This window comes from Protopterus annectens, chromosome 13.part0, assembly GCF_019279795.1.
Source record: "Protopterus annectens isolate FY-2018-M chromosome 13.part0, PAN1.0, whole genome shotgun sequence".
NCBI classification, from domain to species: domain Eukaryota; kingdom Metazoa; phylum Chordata; order Ceratodontiformes; family Protopteridae; genus Protopterus; species Protopterus annectens.
The window spans coordinates 334,001,212-334,019,214 of record NC_056747.1 but is presented as its reverse complement, the minus strand read 5'-3'; the positions used below and the strand labels follow the sequence as shown (position 1 = coordinate 334,019,214).

Genomic DNA, 18,003 nt, shown 5'->3' with positions numbered 1-18,003 from the left:
ATTTATGACCTCCCCAGAAGACAAATCATTTCTGTCTAAGGGAGTTCCTGTGGATGCTATTGTGGTAGCAGCGGCCATGAAGAAGGAGTTGTCAGAGACATCCTCAAATATCCATCCTCCTAATAGAGAGTCTAGGATGATGGATAGGTATGGGAAGCGTACCTTTTCTTCAGTGGCATTTACCTTATGATCGCTGAATTACCTCTCCCATTTTACTAGCCTTCAAAGGGATCTCCGGAAGGAGTTGGGAGATGCCCTTCAGGGTTCAGTAGCTTCGGGATCCACTGACAAGGTATCTGTGCAGCTCTCCACCCTTAACTCCATTGCTAACTCCTCCATGAGGCTGATTTCCTATGCAGCTGATGGAGCGAGCAGGGCAGCCGCAGCAGGGATCTCTCTCAGGAGACATTCCTGGATGTGTCTTTGCAACTTTACAGAATCCTTTGTCTTCCTTTACCAACGTCCCCTTTGATGGTTCAACTCTTTTTGGACCTCAGGTAAAAGAGACTTTGACCAGGTGCGAGCAGGAAGGGAAAACCTTATGTGCTGTTGGAGTCCATTTCTCCCTTCCTTCTAGACCCTATCCCAAGGGTCAGACAGGAGGGAAAATGTGATTTTGGAAATCCCAAACAGGTTTCCCTCAGGCACAAGGTCAGCCCTCCCCTAGAGGCAGAGAAGGAGGATGTAATGGAAGACGCCACACCCACGGCAGAGGGGGTCCACAACACCAGGGTGATAGAGATGCTTTCTCTGATAGCTCCTTACATTGTCCCTGAGGGGTTGCCCGACTGTCCATCTCTGGAGGCAGTTGGGTGTCATCTCTCACTGTACCCAAGCACCTGGTTACAAATTTCCCAAGATCGATGGATACAGAATGTAATTTCCAGAGGTTACCTCATTCCCTTTGTTTCCGATCCCCCTGTAAATCGGTCTTTACCAGATGTGCTACCCATTCAGGTATACCGTGCAACATCAGAGGTCATCTTGTTGCTTCAAAAAAGAGTCATCCAAGAAGTCCCCACAGAGCAAATAGGATCCAGAACTTATGATTCTTTTTAGTTCCAACAAAGACCAGGGACTGGAGATCATTTCTAGATTTCAGCAAGCTAAACAAGTCTGTAAAAAAAATCGAAGTTCCGTATGATCACTCTGTGGCCAATTTTTCCCTTTATCAGAAAAGACAGTTGGATGTGCTCCATAGATCTTCAGAACTCGTACTACCATATCAAAATGGACAGGCACTCCAGAAGACCTCTATGCTTTCGGCTGGGAACCAGTCATTTTCAATTTTGAACACTGCCCTTTGGCCTCACGTCAGCCCCCAAAGTGTTCACCAAATGTATGGCAGTGGTAACGGCTCACCTGAGATGTCAAGGATTCCAGGTGTTTCCGTACCTAGACAACTGGCTCTTCACTGCTACCACCAAGCACCAACTAATCCGAGCAAGGGGCAGACTCTATCCTTGTGCACCAGATTAGGGATTACAATAAATCTAAAAAAATCTGCCTTATCTCCAGCGCAGTGCATTGTCTTCTTAGGCTCAGACGTTGACTCAACCATCATGACAGCAAAATTGACACCAGAAAGGATAGAATCGTTGCACAACCAAGTCAGATTCTTGCTGAAAAAAGACAAAGTGCAGGCCAGGACAGTTCTTCAAGTCCTAGGGACTATGGCTTCCACCATTCTCTTAGTTCCCCTAGCCTGCCTACACATGAGAGTACTTCAGTGGCTACTATTTGCCCAGTGGTCAGTGCAGGATCTACCCTTGTCCCACCAAATACTCATTACAAACTCCTGCAAGAAGGATCTAACATGGTGGTTACATACAGATCAGCTTCATCTAGGTCATCCACTTGCTCCCTCCCAACAAAATGCAGTCTTAACCATGGACGCTTCCCAGATAGGGTGGGGGGACATTGTCTGGGAATGATGGTCAAAGGTATCTGGCAGGATCACGAGAATCACTTGCACATAAATGTTCTGGAGATGAGAGGGTGCTATACGGGTTGCAAGCACTTTACAGTTCTCTTCCCACTGGGACAATTGCGATTCAGTCAGACAACATGTCTGTAGTGTGGTACATAAACAAGCAAGGGGGAACCAAGTCTTACCCACTTTGTCGAGAGGCACTAAGAGTATGGAAATGGGTGATGGGACACTCAACGCTCTCTCGTAACAACGCACATTCCGGGGAAGTCCAGTGTGATAGCAGACAAACTGAGTCGAGCAATTCTGATGCCTCATGAGTGGTCCCTGAATACAGAAGTTTCAGAAGAGATTTTCCGTAAATGGGGCTAACCTTGCTGCAACCTATTTGCCATGTACATGAACACCAAATGCAGCAACTACTTTGCCCTCATTCCCCATCCGGGGATGTCACCCAGGGATGCTCTGGTCCACAATTGGCCTCCGGGACTTCTTTATGGTTTTCCACCCTTTCCTCTTATACCAAAAGTGGTTCAGAAAGTAAAACTGTTGGAGTACCCTGATCCTCATTCCTCCTTACTGGCCTCGCCAAGTCCTGTTCCCCTTCCTGTGGCCCTATCTCTTGGAGGAACCATGGATTCTGGAACCATCTCCAGACCTTCTGATTCATCAATCAGGAGAGTTCCATCCTACCATCTAAACCCTGAAATTTACAGCATGTCTGTCCATTTCCAAGAATAGCCAGGTGTATTTCCCTTTCTCCTACAGTTAAACACATCCTCATTTCTTCACACAAACCTTCCACCAGGAAATTATATTCCAGCAAATGTAAAAGGTTTTCCATTTGGGCAGCTAACCAAGGCATAGATCCCTACTCAGCTCCCATATAGTCTTTCTTGTCCTTCCTTGCATCTATTTTTCAAGAAGGAGCTGCAGTTGCTACCATTGGAGTTCAGTTAGCTGCCATCTCTAATTATCATTTTGGGAACATGGGAAATCCAGTTATGCCCCACTCTTTATACTAAACATTTTTGAAAGGAGTCCTCCTTCTCAGACCTCCAATCAGGCAACCCCCGGAGCCCTGGGACTTGAACTTAGTTCTGACCTCATTGATTTCTCCACCTTTTGAGCCATCTTCTTCTTCTGACTTGAAATTGTTGTCTTGGAAGACATTGTTTTTAGTTGCTATAACATCTGCTAGGAGCGTTTCAGAATTGCAAGCCCTGACCATTCAACCTCCTTATATTATATTCCATAAGGATAGAGTCTCCCTAAGAACTAATCCTTCCTTTCTCCCTAAGCTATTTTCAGAACATAATTTAAATACAACTATTGAATTACCAGTATTCTTCCCAAATTACAGTAACAAATCAGAATACAGACTTCACCAATTAGATATCCACAGAATTCTCCGAATTTACCTTCACAGGACTGAAGATTTTCGGAAATTGGACCAGTTGTTTGTTTCCTTCTCAGACAAAAACAAAGGCTTGCCCGTCTCCAAGGTCACTTTGTCTAAATGGCTTTCAGACTGCATCTCATTTGCTTACAAAATTGCTGGGAAACTACCTGCTAAAGTAAAAGGCCATTCAACTAGGGCAGTATCAGCTTCATATGCCTTTAGAGCAAAACTCCCAATTGATACCATATGTGCAGCAGCTACTTGGGCAAGACCTCATACCTTTGTCACTCATTAGAAATTAGATTTGACCTCCTGGGACAGGTCATCCTTTGGGTCCACTGTGCTGAAGAGTTTCTTTGCTTGAGCCACTCGGGATAAAGGTGCTAGGGACACTGTCCCATCCAGCAAGAATTGCAGCAAGATAGGACTACATAACATAAAGAAGTTATGTACTTATCACAACGTTCCATGTTTGTAGTCCATCTTGCTTACATTCTTGCGTCCCACCCTCCTTCCCCCTTCCTGTATCCTGGAGGAACTGGTGGACTATCCATTATGCTGCCTGACCTTGTTGTAGTTGTCTGTCCAAATGGCATAAATATTATATCAAAGTACCTTTGTTTGTATGTACATAGTTATTGATAGTATAATTACTATTATGTATGTAGTTACTCTCTTGCAAACAAGATTTAGGGAATTGCCGTGAGGCACCATGGGATAGGGGATAGCCTCGAGCCAGTAAAAGCTCTCGAGCTTTAGTATCGGCCGAGTCGGAGCTGAGAATCGGCTCCTAACCCATCCAGCAAGAATGTAGGCGAGATGGACTACAAACATGGAATGTTATGGCAAGTACATAAATTCTTTTTTACTTGAATTTTGTTGAGACTGTTTATTCTTTTTATTTTATTTTGCCAAAATTGGATAATGAGATAGAAAATCTCATGGACAATTTGGAAAAGGGGGGCTGAAAATTATTGGAAATTCCCTGTATCAGCTTGATCCTTTCATCACATTTTTGATCACTTCTGCAGCAGAGGGGCCAAACACTAAATCTCTATCCAAGGAAGAATTTAAAATCTCATTTTAGCATCATCTGGGAGATTATGAGAAGGCTGTCATATAAACTGCCTCAAAACAGTACCAGTGGCCATAGCCCTGGACAAGTATCAACAAAGTCATATATACACTGCAAACCATGAGTAGTGACCTGTGCATTAGAAGGAAACTAAGTTATTTAAAGCAGATTCTCCTCACAAGAAGAAACTTCCGATAAAGCATTCTTCATTCTTTCACAGTTTGTCAGAACAAGCTTTAACATACAAGCATGACCATTCAAAATTCTGAAAATCAGAGTTGCAGAAGTATACACTTTTTTTCTCTTATCTATCAATAATTTTCCCATCCTTATCAGAAAGAGTAAGATTGTAATTAAATGATTAGCAGCAGTAGGATCAACTAAAGCTATAGCTGCTGGGTCAAGTTTGGGAATAGTGTATAAACATTTAGAAGACTGGGGAACTCTGCATACCCTATCTGCCTTTTTAGGGGCAGTTGGCTGATGATCAGGGGAATAGCAGGTAGTAGCACACACATTCTGTAAAGCAGACAGAACAGGAGGAATGGGTGTAAGTTTTAGAAAATCCTTTTGTAACAACTCACAGTATTTTCTGAAGGATTGCGAAACCTCTCTGTTCTCTCACTGAAAACACTGACACATTCTAGCAACAGTCTCAGAGAAAGAGAACCCCCCCCCCCCCCGAGAATCAGAAACTGAGCTCTCCTCTGAGGAAAATAAACTGTATTGTCCCTGTATCTTCCTGTCAGATTCAGAATCTTTAATTGCTTCAGGAAAAAAAGAATCCCTCTTTCTTTTACCAGAAACTACTTTGTCATAAGGAGCAATAGACTGAATTAAGCCCTGAACCAGACTCAGTAAACTAGCCCTATCCAAAGAAGATATAAACTTTTTTTTTTTGTTTCTTTCTTTCTTTTTGACAGGAAAAATAGGGGCAGACTTGTTAACAATGGCAACAGATACTTCCTCCAGGATAGGTACAGCCTTGCTAGCTTTCTGTGGTGGCAAAGGCTGTGTGCTTAACTTTTTCCTTTTGTGGTTGGATGTAAGACTGGTAGACTCTTCCGTGGTCAAGCCAAAATTTTTGCCTCTTTCCCAGGGAAGACTAGCAGCAATTGCCAGTAAACACTACCAGTCCACAAAAGTTATTTTTTGGTAGAAAATACACAGTAAAAACACTTTAAAACACAATGCCAACCCCACAAAAGAATAATAAGCACAATTTTCCTACAGAAAAACTGTTTTCGGTTACTTTGCACTATTTTTAAACGGACAAAAAAAACAAGTTTAAAAATATATGTAACAGTCTCGAGACAGTCCATTAAAACACAGCACTTCTAGTTTTAAAATAACTTTTTTGAAGAGGAAAGTAATAAAATGTCAACAAGTTTAAGAAAGTGGACTTTTTTCCCCAAAGGGAATTTATCTACTCAGCAAAGGAAAGCACAAGCCAAGCGTCAATCCTCAAAAGCCTCAGAGGAGTGTACTCTTCCGCAACAGTAAAGTTCTGAAGGACTTTGCACCCAAACTTGTCTTTTAGTCAGCTAAGCTAGAGCTGCCTGATTGTTTGGGCATGTGAAAGTTGCCCTGAAGCTTTGGAAGCTGTCTGGCTATTATATCCTTGGCAGAATATAACCCATATAGCTAAGGCTTCTGCAGTAGTGATCATTATGATGAGCATTGCAAGAATCACTTATTATTAACAAGACAAACTTTTTGTTTTTTTGAATGATTATGTAACAGGTCTTTTAAAGAAAGATATGGGCTGTGATTTAAAAATACAAACATATAGCACACTGCACAATCCTTTTCTTAGCAGAACTGTGGCCTTGCTGCTGAGGGTCAAATGCAAATCCAGCAGACCTGGGTGTTAGCAAACTAGCCATGTACTCTACCATGGAAATGTTTGCCAGCATTGATGTAACATGGTAGAGTAATACAAAGAATAACTCTACTATGCTCTGTGGGGTGCATAAACCCATTTATGTGGTAGGAATGGGGTTTTTAGTGCCACAGAGTGTAATTAGTCCGGAGTTGTCTGTCTGTGTTGAGGGAGTGTGATTGCTGCTGTCTGAAAAATCATTGAGTCCGGTTTGTGTGTGTGTGTGTGTGTGGGGGGTCTGCATCACTGTATTGTTGCATGAGTTGATAGGGGGAACACCAGCATGGATAGGTTTAATGGTGCTGGTGTTTGATTCCGAGACATGAAATGAGCTGCTAAATAGACACACAGTGTAGCTTTATCATGACTCTGAATCACCAAATATTGCTGTTACACTATTGGGTTTACATGCATTGCCCAGATAGCACTGGAGACAAGATGTCTATTAATCCTGGAGATTAGTTATTACATATTTAAATATAGAGAAACGCCAGCAAAACCACAAAAAACAAACGTCAAGGACTCCACAAGAAAAAGCAAACGATTTATTCACTGCGAACTCAAAGAACCATAAAATGCAACAAACACTTTGTTTAGCACTTTCACCTGAAACACCCCAAGGCTTCTTCAGAACATTTTTACAAAGTGTAAAACCATAATTTATGCTTAACAGCCAATCACAACGCTTAAAAATCCAAACTAAAAACAGTTTACCCTGTATTGTCTTTTAAAATGTTAAACCAAGTACAAGAATACTTTACAAATATAAAAAAATATGTAAATTAGCAAATTACCAACAGTACAATTATTGCAAAAAAAGCAGTCCTTATTATCAATTTAAATTCATGTTTAAAAAAAAATTAATACTTCATGGTATGAAGTTTTACAGTACAATTTTTGAGCTTAGCTGCTCTCAACTTCAAAACACGACTAATGCTAATATGCTCATTTAAACCAGGGCTTTTTGCTGCATCTAATTTGATTTGCCATAACAATTCCCTGTATACCAGTCTGGCTTCCCAAGTTCCATCTCTGAGATCCTGTTTCACTTGCTCCAAAACATAAAATGTAATCTTAGAATTTTTGCAATTTTTATAATGCCTATACAAAGCATCAGTGTCTTTTTGATGCATTATTTCATATGTATGTTCATATACTCTTTTTCTCAAAGTCCTCTCACTCTTTCCAACATAAACATTTGTACATTCTTCACAGGTCACCAAATACACTACACCTCTGGAGTTACAATTGTAGTGTCCTAATGTTTTAACTGAATAGTTCTGGCTTCCAAAAATAATGCTTCCTTTTCTGCCATATATTTACATTGACTACAGAACCCACATCTGAATGTGCCCAGTCTCCTCCTGCTTAACTGTTTGTTTAATTCTGTTTTTTCAAACATTTCTTTTAAATTCATGTCCCTTTTTCTAATAAATTTAGGTACATTTGTAAATACAGTTTCATCTAAGTTCAGAAAATGGGCAGAAAGTTTTCTTGTAAGGTGTCTCTTTCATCCCAGAGTACATTACTTTACATTGTCCTTGCAGTACCTTAGTCAGGTACTGGTAATTATCATATTAGCATAGACATTAGCTTTTTTACTCAGAGTTGAATATACTGCCATAAAAGTCACTCTGTTACCTTAGAGTTTACTATGCCAAATTAAACCTGATTTTTTCCCTAACTATCACATTGTCCATGTTTTTCTCTTATTTAAGTCTCTCTTGCCCGTGCTGTATAGGTGTTTATTTATTGACATTTGATTACTGGGAAAGTCCGACTTAGTAGAAGTCCATTTTCAGTGAAGGCCTGAAGAGAAAAGCTCTAAATTATTACAAAACATTTTAAGAACAATAATTTTAGGGATCTTCAAAAATAAAACAAAAATGTCTCCAGTTTAAATAATTATAACAAATTAGATGTAATATAAAAACATTGGTTAAGAATCCACGCAAGCTATATGACAATCATTTAATATTTAGAGAAATTTTAGAGTTTGTAAAGAAATTAAAGGTAAGTTAGTCTAATAGAAATAGGAATTGCAGTATGAAGTGAGGGAAAAACAGGCTTATGGTATATTTAGAGAGAAAGTCAGGGAAGAGAATTAGATAGGATGATAGGATCATAGGAGATTACTAGGCTATCGACCCAGAGGTCATTTTAAGCCTAGCCATTTCAACCCAATATAATACCGTAGAAGTAATAGTCAATACCCAAGATTGTTTTATTGATGACTATCCATATCCAGGAGGGCTGTGGGCACTATCCTTGGTACAAATTTATGGTGCCCCATCCACTCGTCCAGGTTCCTCTTGAACAGAGTCATAGAGGTACTCTGTTTCACATGAATTGGTAGCCTTTTCCAAAGATGTGGCAGTCACTGAGAGATAAATCTGTCCCTCCAGCATGTCCTATTTAAGTTGCAGGCCATATTTAAGTCCTTGGAATGGGTAGCCATAGTCCCATTTGATTTATGGATATGTAGTAACTTCATTAGGTTTGGGTCTTGAGTTGCTCTGTAGGCCAGGCATAAGTTTCCCCTAAGAACTCTATATGATGCGGAGTATAGTGACAGGGACTTTAGTTGGTCGATGTAAAGCACATCCTAGAGGCCCTTAATTTTCTTTGTTAGAAACCTCTGAGGTCTCTCTAATTTTTTTGCAGGTGCTTAGTACGGTATGTACTGAAAGAGGCATTATACTGACTTATGGGCTAAATAACTGCAGGTTTTAGCGGGGGTTATAACTTCTTTTGCTTTTAAGGCAATGCCTTTACTAATCAAATGAGCTACATGGAAAGCTTTCCTTACAATGGTGGACACGTGGTGGTTGAAGTTAAGGTCACGGTCAGCCTGTGATCCCAGGTCCCTTACCACTTCATGGGTACTTAGGGTACTGTTGTTGATTTGATAATGTGAGGGGACATTGTTTGTGCTTAAAGGAATGATACATTTCTTTGCATTCAGTTTGATAACATGACAAATGCACCAGTCGTTGGTCTGTGCGATACCCTCCTGGAGTATGCTAACATCATTTCGGGATTCAATGATTGCACCTAGTTTGCAGTCGTCCGCAAACTTGGTCAGCCACAACCCTTTAGATTTGACATGAACTTCTGAGAAGTGTATACCAAACAGTAGGGGGCCCAGCACTGACCCCTGCGGTACCCCACTGCTAACAGGTCTGCTGGTTGATATGGAGTCACCCATTTTGATAGTGTGTGTCTGGTTTGTGAACCAGTTGGCAACCCATCTTACAATTAAAGGGTTTACATTCAGTTTGCTAAAGTTTATTGGTAATGCCTGAATGTATGATTTTGTCAAAAGCTTTTGCCAAGTCGAGGTATGCTGTGTGCACAGATTTGCCCTAGTTAGTGGCCTTGGTCACACTTTCAAAGAAATCCACCAGATTTAACAGGCAGAATCTGCCCTTCACAAAGCTGAACTGGGTAGGATCCAGGGTTTGGAGGTCACCTATGTATTTATGTATGAGGTCCATAATAATACGTTCCATGGCCTTACAGATGAGGCTCATCAGGTTTATGGGTCTGTAATTCCCCGAGTCTGTTGCTAGGCCACCTTTATGGAGGGGAATAACTGTAGCTGCTCTCCATTCCACAGGAAAAAAGCCTGTGGTTAGGCTATGATTGAAAAGGGCACTTAATAGTGATGCTAGTTCATGTTTTAGCCTGTTTAGAAGACAGCCTGGCATGTCATCTGGTCCTATCGAGGCCGTGTTCTTTGCCTTGGACAGAGCTTTGAGGACCTGTTTTTCAGATATGTAAGATGGGGGGAAGTTTGGGGGAGGGTTCCTTGTAAGTTAGGAAGGGATAAGGAAGTGAAATTTTCGCCAGACCTATCTGCTAGCAGGTTCACTATGTAGGGTCAGTGTATGTGATACCATTGGCCACCAGTTCTGTACATGCTTGGGTCCTACCCTTTAAATTATGTACATAGCTGTAAAAGGCCTTACAGTTGTCCTTGGCAGTACTTGCTAGGTTTCTGTCAAATGAGCTCTTGGAGGATTTGACTTGAGGAGGGTGCTTTTCCATTGTTGGGTCTTTGTCTTTGTTTTCTTGGAGAGCAACTTTTTGCATTTATTGTACAGTTTGTTGATGCTGGAAGTCCATCATGGCAGCTTGATTTTATTTGGTGCTCTGGCTTTGATTCTGTCTGGTACAGCCAAGTTTATGCACTTGTGCAAGTGATTGTACAAGGCATTAGTGTAAGCTTCAGCGTAGTTACCAGTCTTAGCTTGGGAAGGGGCTTGGAATGCATTTATACCTTCACTTAGGAGGGTATAGTAAGTGATTAAGGGAGGGTAAGGAGGTATAAGGAATGAAAAGGCACTTGTTCACATTTAGGGATATAGTTTATCCTAGTTTTGAGCAAGAACAGAGCCAGATAAAAAAAATTAGCTAGGAAGTCTTTCAGGGTGGTTTTGAAAGATGGGAAGGAGGGTTTTGTTTTGTTTTGTGTCTTTTGGCTTTTCCCGGTTAGGGGTCGCCACAGTGGAACTCCGGTCTGCTAATGATTGGCAGTTGAGTTTTATGTACCGGCTTGCCAGGCCTGACGCACAACCTTCAACGAAGGTACGGGAGGGTATAGACACATAAAAGGAGTGCTAGGCCTTAGCAACCTTGTACAAGTACAGGCAGACAGTGCCCAGCAGATTTGATGACAGACAGGAGATTTTGGTCACTGGATTGCAGTGACCAACTGGGAATATAGTCGTGTAGAATGTTTTTTAGTGCTGGACAAGCAGATGGATGTTGACTAATTTTATAGGTGGTAAGAAGTTGTGTATATGTTAGTTGATGTGGCAGTTCTAATCAATTTAGGCTTTTCAGTGCTGTACAGTGGTGGGTTCAGCAAAGGTTATGTGCTGCAAATTTAGCAACTTTGTTATAAGATTGTTCAAGTTGTAATTTTTGTGAAGCCTGGAGGTTAGTAAGGATGGGAGCATCATAAAGAAGAGTGGGGAGGAGAAAAGTAGTGGCAAGTGTAGTCTTAGTTGTGTCGGTGAGAAATTTTTGGCTCTGTAAAGCATCCCTAGTTTATGATGAGTTTTTCGTATGCAATTTAGTATATGCAGATTGAATGTAAGATTATCATCCACTGTCACCCCTAATAGTTTGCTGTGAGAAGTGATTTCAGTGGTTTATTATCAAGAGAGAGGACTTCAGATTTTGTTTTTTTCATAAGAGAGGGATTTGGAGAAAAAAGTAGTAGTTTGGTCTTTTTTGTGTCGAACATGAGTTGTGAGTTATGAAGCCATGTTTCAGTAACTGTTAAATCTTCCAGAGTAATATTTTGAAGGTGTACCATGTTGTCAGATGTGCAGATGATAGTACACTCATCTGTGTATTGTATTAGGGTGGTCTGTTTTGCAGAAGTATAAAGGTTGTTGGTGAAAATGTTAGAGGATGGGACCAAGGATAGAGCCTTGTGGTACACTGATGGTGACGGGGAGGTATGGAGAGAGGGTGGAGTGCCATTTTACTGACTGACACCTATTGGACAGGTAACGTTTGAACCATAGAAGGGTGGACTGAGAGAGACCCAGTGAGGACATTTGAAGCAGAAGTTTGCAGTGACAAATTTTGTCAAAGGCTTTAGACAAGTCTAGAAATGAGGAAGACACTAGTTTGCCATTATCTCTGGCTTTGTTGACAGTATCTGTATAGGTTAGAAGGGAAGTGCTAGTACTATGGGAAGGACAGAAGCTGTGTTGTGTATGGGATAGGAGTTCTTCCTGCAGGAGATAGTCTAGGAATTGTTTTTGAATAAATTTTTCAAGTATTTTGGCGAGGGGAGATAAGATTGCTATAGGTCTAAAGTTATTAATATATGTTAAATTTCCTCCTTTGTGCAGAGGGATAATGTGTGACTTTTTTCAGAGGGAGGGAATGTGGGATTCCTGGACTGACCTATTTATAAGGATTTAGGCAGGATAGGCAATGCTACTGGCTGCTATTTTTAGGTGCTGACTTGGAAGGTCATCAACTGAAGAAGAACACAGTTTAAGTCTGTTTAAGAGTAGTTTTATGTAGGATGTGGGCACAGGTTTGAAGGTGAAAGTGGATGTGGTGATATGTGGCTGTTGGGCAGGGTTGGAATTAGATGTTGAGGAATCCCTAGTTAGAGATGCTATACTATCTATAAAGTAAGAGCTGAACTGTATTGCAGTTTCAAGTGTTGAGTTGTGTGACAGGGGTTTGGGTTGAATTTTTGGCCGGGATGTAAGATTTTTTTAATGGATGTCCAAAATTTATTTTTAGGGTTTTGTTTAGTACTGGAAATATTAAAGCAATGCCATTACCTTTCCGCTTATTATAGTGTAGTGTAGTTTTTGTCTTCTTTTATTTGCTTTTAAGTACAATTGTGAAGCATTCTGAAGTTTTCAAGATATTGAAGTGTTGTATATTTTTCCCATTCTTTCCATGATTTTTTCTATCCTGCATTAGCACTCTACTCTTTTTGGATAGCCAAGTTGCATTATTTGTTTTCAGTCTTGTCCTTCTAGGAGGTGCAAGGCTTTTTAGGATATTTAGAAAAGTTGTATTGAATTCAATTACAGCATCGTCTAAGGGGAGGATTTTTAGGAAGTTCCAGTTAATAGATAGTGTAGTAATGAACATTTCTGGTTTAAACTTGGAAATGTTACATGTTGTTTTATAAATATGCTGTTTAACTGGATGTGTGAAACATCTAGTCGTAAAGACTGGGAGATGATCGCTGAGAGAGTCTGACATTGTACCTGTGGTGGAGTATTTGCTAGGGTCTGTTACTGGGATCGAGTCTAACAGAGAATTTTTATGTCTTGCTGTAATGTGTGGGGGTGTTAATTAATTTTGTGAAACCGTATAAGTTAATGCTAGATGAAGGGGACTTAGAGTTTATGTCCATCCAATTGACATTCACATCACCTAGTAATATTTTTTTATGTAAATGTTATGGCTATACAATGTAGGATATCTTCCAGTATAGCAATATTGTTGCCAGGAGGGTTATCTTCTCCTTCTTTCGGCTTTTTCCTGGTTAGGGGTCACCACAGTGGATCACCTGTCCGCTCATGATTGGCAGTGGAGTTTTTATGGTGTCGAGTTGCCAGCCCGGTGCCCAACCTTCCACAGAGGGCACACACATGCACGCACTCACGCCTAGGGCCAATTTAGAGTGTCCAGTCCACCTACAGCATGTCTTTGGGATGTGGGAGGAAACCGGAGCACCCGGAGGAAACCCACGCAACCACAGGGAGGACATGCAGACTCCGCACAGAAGGCATCCATCTGAGGATCGAACCAGAGAACCTTTTGCTGTGAGGCGGCAATGCTAACCACTGCACCACTGTGGCCACCCTGTTTCCAGGAGGGATATGAAGGACAGTAATAGGTATTTGTTTATAATTGTTTATTTTGAAGAAAGCAGTAAGTAGCTCTGCTGAACTTAATTGTGGTGTTGGTTTTCTGTAAGCAGAAATGTGGTAAGTATTGGGAAATATTAAAGCAATACCACCATCTTTCCTCTTTATACAATCATTACGGATGTTATTATAGACAGGAGGAATAACTTGAATCATTTATGCTGGGTTTAAGCCAAGTTTCAGTTGTAGCGAGAATGCCAGGCTTATGTTGGATAATCCAGGCATGTAGTTCAATAGTTTTATTTCCTATTCTTCCCACCCTCAGGTCAATTTATAACTGAGAGCAATCAGTTCATAGCCAGAACAAAGCAATTAACAAAGAGTTGCAAGTAAAGCAGGTCACCTGTTATTTCCTGAGACTAAATAACTGGCATATGCAGTATAGTGTACAGGTCAAGTAAAAGGGTACAGTGGCCAACTTAGTAAGACGTCCGTAGAGTGTACTCACTATTTCACAGAGACATTCAGTCGCAGAGCAGGTATGTATTTAACTGATTAAAGTTAATGCACAATAAGTTCTTCATGATAAATATGCTGACATTAAACAATGATTACTCACATTTACAGGGCTATCTTAAAACTGATGAGGACAGTGCCTAGAAATTGTCTGTTTTCTGGCATGACTCCAATGAGCATGAATGGGGATGGGACAAGTAAAGACATGAGTATTAGGGCACATTTTAAATAAGTCAAACAGCTCCCTCTTCTAGTAGCACTGAGTACCGACACACAGAAAAGACCAAAAAGCCCAAGAGAAGATTGAATCTCAAACATTGCTTTTCTCTTTTAAACTTATTGTTTTCTGGGGTCAAGCCTCCCACACACCCACACATATGAAATGCTAATAATTAAGGAAACATATTTTATTCAGGGACTAAAGTTTTATACAGAATTTTTATGTTTTGATATATATTTGGATGTGACTGTTGTTATTCTGAAAATAAACTGACATAAAGAAAATAAAATGCCATGCAGAAGAATCTATATACTGGACAAAATTGAGTGAAATGACCAATAGTATGGCTTGGAACCTGTTCATAGCAGTGTTTGTAGGAAGATCAGTGTTATTTCAGATGAAAGTATAAAATATTGCAATACAGCTGATGTGAGAAGTACAGAAATTGCAAGAAAGAAGGGAATTGATGCTGTAAAACAGAACAAAAGTATGTCTCCGAAAATGTTCACTGCTATCCAACCTTGTGACATTCTGAGAGTGTGGGTACACTAGCAGGGTACTCAACTCCCATGAGCCTTGTAACTTTATATTACCTTTACTTTTGTTGGGTGGTATGGGATGGCTATATGTTTGCAGAGAATACATGTCTGTTAAGCAAAGTTATAGCGCACTGCTCCTAAATTGCATGTCTTTCCTGGAACCTGTGGGCACCCATGTGATAGTCATAATGCATCAGTTATTCCACTCCAGAGGATGATGAGGAGCACATTCTGTGGAACTTGAATCCTTGCACTTTGCTATAAAATCCCAAGTCAGTTTTTGAAATTAGTTGGTATTGCAGCCTACAGTTCTACCATTCTAACACTAGGTGGCTCTGCCTGATGTTCATCGTGTTTCAGTGTTGCAGTCATTACACTTGGGTTATCCTGCTGGCAGGCTACCCGCAGTCGGCCTGAATTCCAAAGTCCTGGTCCGGCATCGGTTGCTGTCGCCTGTTCCCTGACGTCAGTGCGCCAGGGGTATAAAAGGTGCAGCCGACGCCATTTTCTTCAGTCTTTCTTGCCGCATGTTGCCCGAAGCAAAAGCAGTTCGCAAGTGCCGGTCGGCCAACTCCTGAGATTTTCAAAATTGAATTTCAGATCCAAAGTCTTCTATAAAGCTAAGTACCCCGTTGGGGAAACTTTTTTTTCTTGCTCAAGACCGATATCAGAAAAAGTTAACAATTGTATTTCTTGTGGAAAGCAAATACCTCATAAGGTTCATAGGTTCATAGGTTTATACTAGGCTATCTGCCCTAAGGCATTTATAAGCCTAGCCCAAATTTTTGTGGCTTACGCCACCCCTTATCTGAAAAAATACTGTGCCCATTAGTTTGTTGTGCCTCTGTCCAGCAGTGACACAGAGATGATTCCCGGGATAAACCTACGATCTCCCATCCACAGGTCAAGATTTCTCTTGAACAGAGCCAGCGAGGTGCTCTGCCTCACATGGACCGGGATTTTATTCCACAGCATAGGGAGTCTCTGAGTGATAAATCTATCCCTCCAGCACGTCCTATTTATATCCGTGCTAAGGTTTAAGTCGCTTGCTCTAGTGGTTTTGGTGGATTTGGATTTTTGAGGTGGAGCATGTCCATTAATTCCGGGTTGGACATGGCCTTGTATGTCAGGCACATGTCACCTCTGAGCAGACGGTATGCAACTGAATAGAGCTGGAGTTTCTTCAATCTGGCAGCATATGACAGATTTTGGAGTCCCTTTATCCTTTTGGTGAGGAACTTTTGGGGTCTCTCCAATTGCTGCAGATGTCGGGTGCGATACATCCCGAATGGGGCATTGTACTCGATCATTGGTCTGATAAGTGAAGAGTACAGGGGAACAATGACCTCACTAGATCTGGATGTGAATCCCTTCATGATCAGGTGGGCAATGTAGAAGGTCTTTCTAACCACTTTAGCAACATGAGTGTCAAAAGAAAGGCCACTGTCAACCTGGGTCCCCAGGTCCCTGATAACCTCGTCTGTGCTTAGTGGATTGCCACCTATATGGTAGCTTGGGGTTACCTTGTTTTTCCCGAAGGGTATGACTATACATTTTTGGCGTTTAACTTCAGGCCATGGCTCTGGCACCAGCTATCTGTTTCCGTGAGCCCCTTCTGAAGGATATCCGTGTCCGATGCACTTTCCACTATGGCCCAGTTTGCAGTCGTCTGCAAACTTTGTCAGCCAAAGTCCTCCCATGTTGGCCTGTACTTCTGAGAAGTAGATGCCGAACAATAGGGGGCCAAGGACCGGGCCCTGTGGGACACCGCTTGTGACCGGCTTGGAGTCTGACATCGCGCCAGCAACTCTAACCCTGTGGGTTCTGTCCTTAAGCCAGTTTGCAACCCATCTTGTGACATATGGGTTTACATTTAAGCTGGTAAGTTTTTCTACAATACCCGAGTGGGGTATTGTGTCGAAGGCCTTTGCAAGGTCAAGGTTGGCTGTATGGACTGCCTTTCCCTCATCAATGGCCTTGGTGACTGTTTCGAAGAAGTCGACCAAGTTCAAAAGGCATGATCTGCCCTTGACGAAGCCAAACTGGGTCGGGTCCAATGTCTGCAAGTCCCCTATATCTTTGTTTATGAGCTCCATTATGATCCTCTCCATAGCTTTGCAGACTAGACTTGTTAAGCTTATGGGGCGGTAATTACCAGGGTCCGTAGGGGCACCGCCTTTGTGGAGTGGGACCACAGTTGCCGTACGCCACTCCTTGGGCACGTATCCTGTGGTAAGGCTGAGATTAAACAGCTGCCTTATGTGCGGGTTTAATTCCTTATTTAGCTCATGTAGCACACAGCCGGGAACACCATCCGGTCCCATTGATGCTGTGTTTTTAGCTTTGGAGAGAGCAGCTTTCACCTGCGCATTTGAGATGTCTGGGAGGCTACACTCTACTGGGATAGTTATCTCTCCTTTAGGGGGGGAGAGGGGGGTGAAGTTTGCACTGAACCTGTCTGCCAGTATGCTGGCAATGTCTGTGGGTTCAGTGATTTTTGTATCATTTTGGACTAATTCTGAGCATATCTGGGAGTTTCCACCCAGGTTCCTAACATAGCTGAAAAAGGCCTTATGATTGTCCTTTGAATCCATGGCAATTTTTCTCTCAAAATTGGCCTTAGTTGATTTTATGAGTGCTCGTATTTTTTACTAATAATGATCAGGGGTGACTTCCTTTTATGGATTTTGTTCTATCATGTAATAGCTTTCTCCTCTTATTGTAAAGTTTGTTAATGGCTGGGGTCCACCAGACTGGACATTTGCCCTTTGTGGAAAGAGTCTTGGTTTTATTTGGGATTGCCTGATCCATGCAGTCCTGGAGGTGTTCATAGAAGGCATTTGTAAGGGCTTCCGCAGCTTGGGTTGTGGTTTCCACTGGCTCAGGGGCTTTGAAGGATACCACACCAGTCTTGAGTAGTGTGAAGTTTGCTTTAGAGAAGTTCTTCACTGTGGTCTTTTTTGTTTGGGGTGGGGGCGGTATGTGGATTTCCAGTGAGATTAGTTTATGATTAGATCTCACCAATGAGGGATATACTTCCGGTGTGGAGCATTTTGTCCCCATGTTTGTGATAAT

The 18,003-nt window shown here is 41.5% G+C and overlaps 1 protein-coding gene across 3 annotated transcripts in view; it reads left to right on the top strand.

Moving 5' to 3' along the window:
- Positions 1-18,003, top strand: part of CRLF1 (cytokine receptor like factor 1) — an 866,778-nt gene that overhangs the window by 160,732 nt on the left and 688,043 nt on the right. The window lies entirely within an intron of this gene.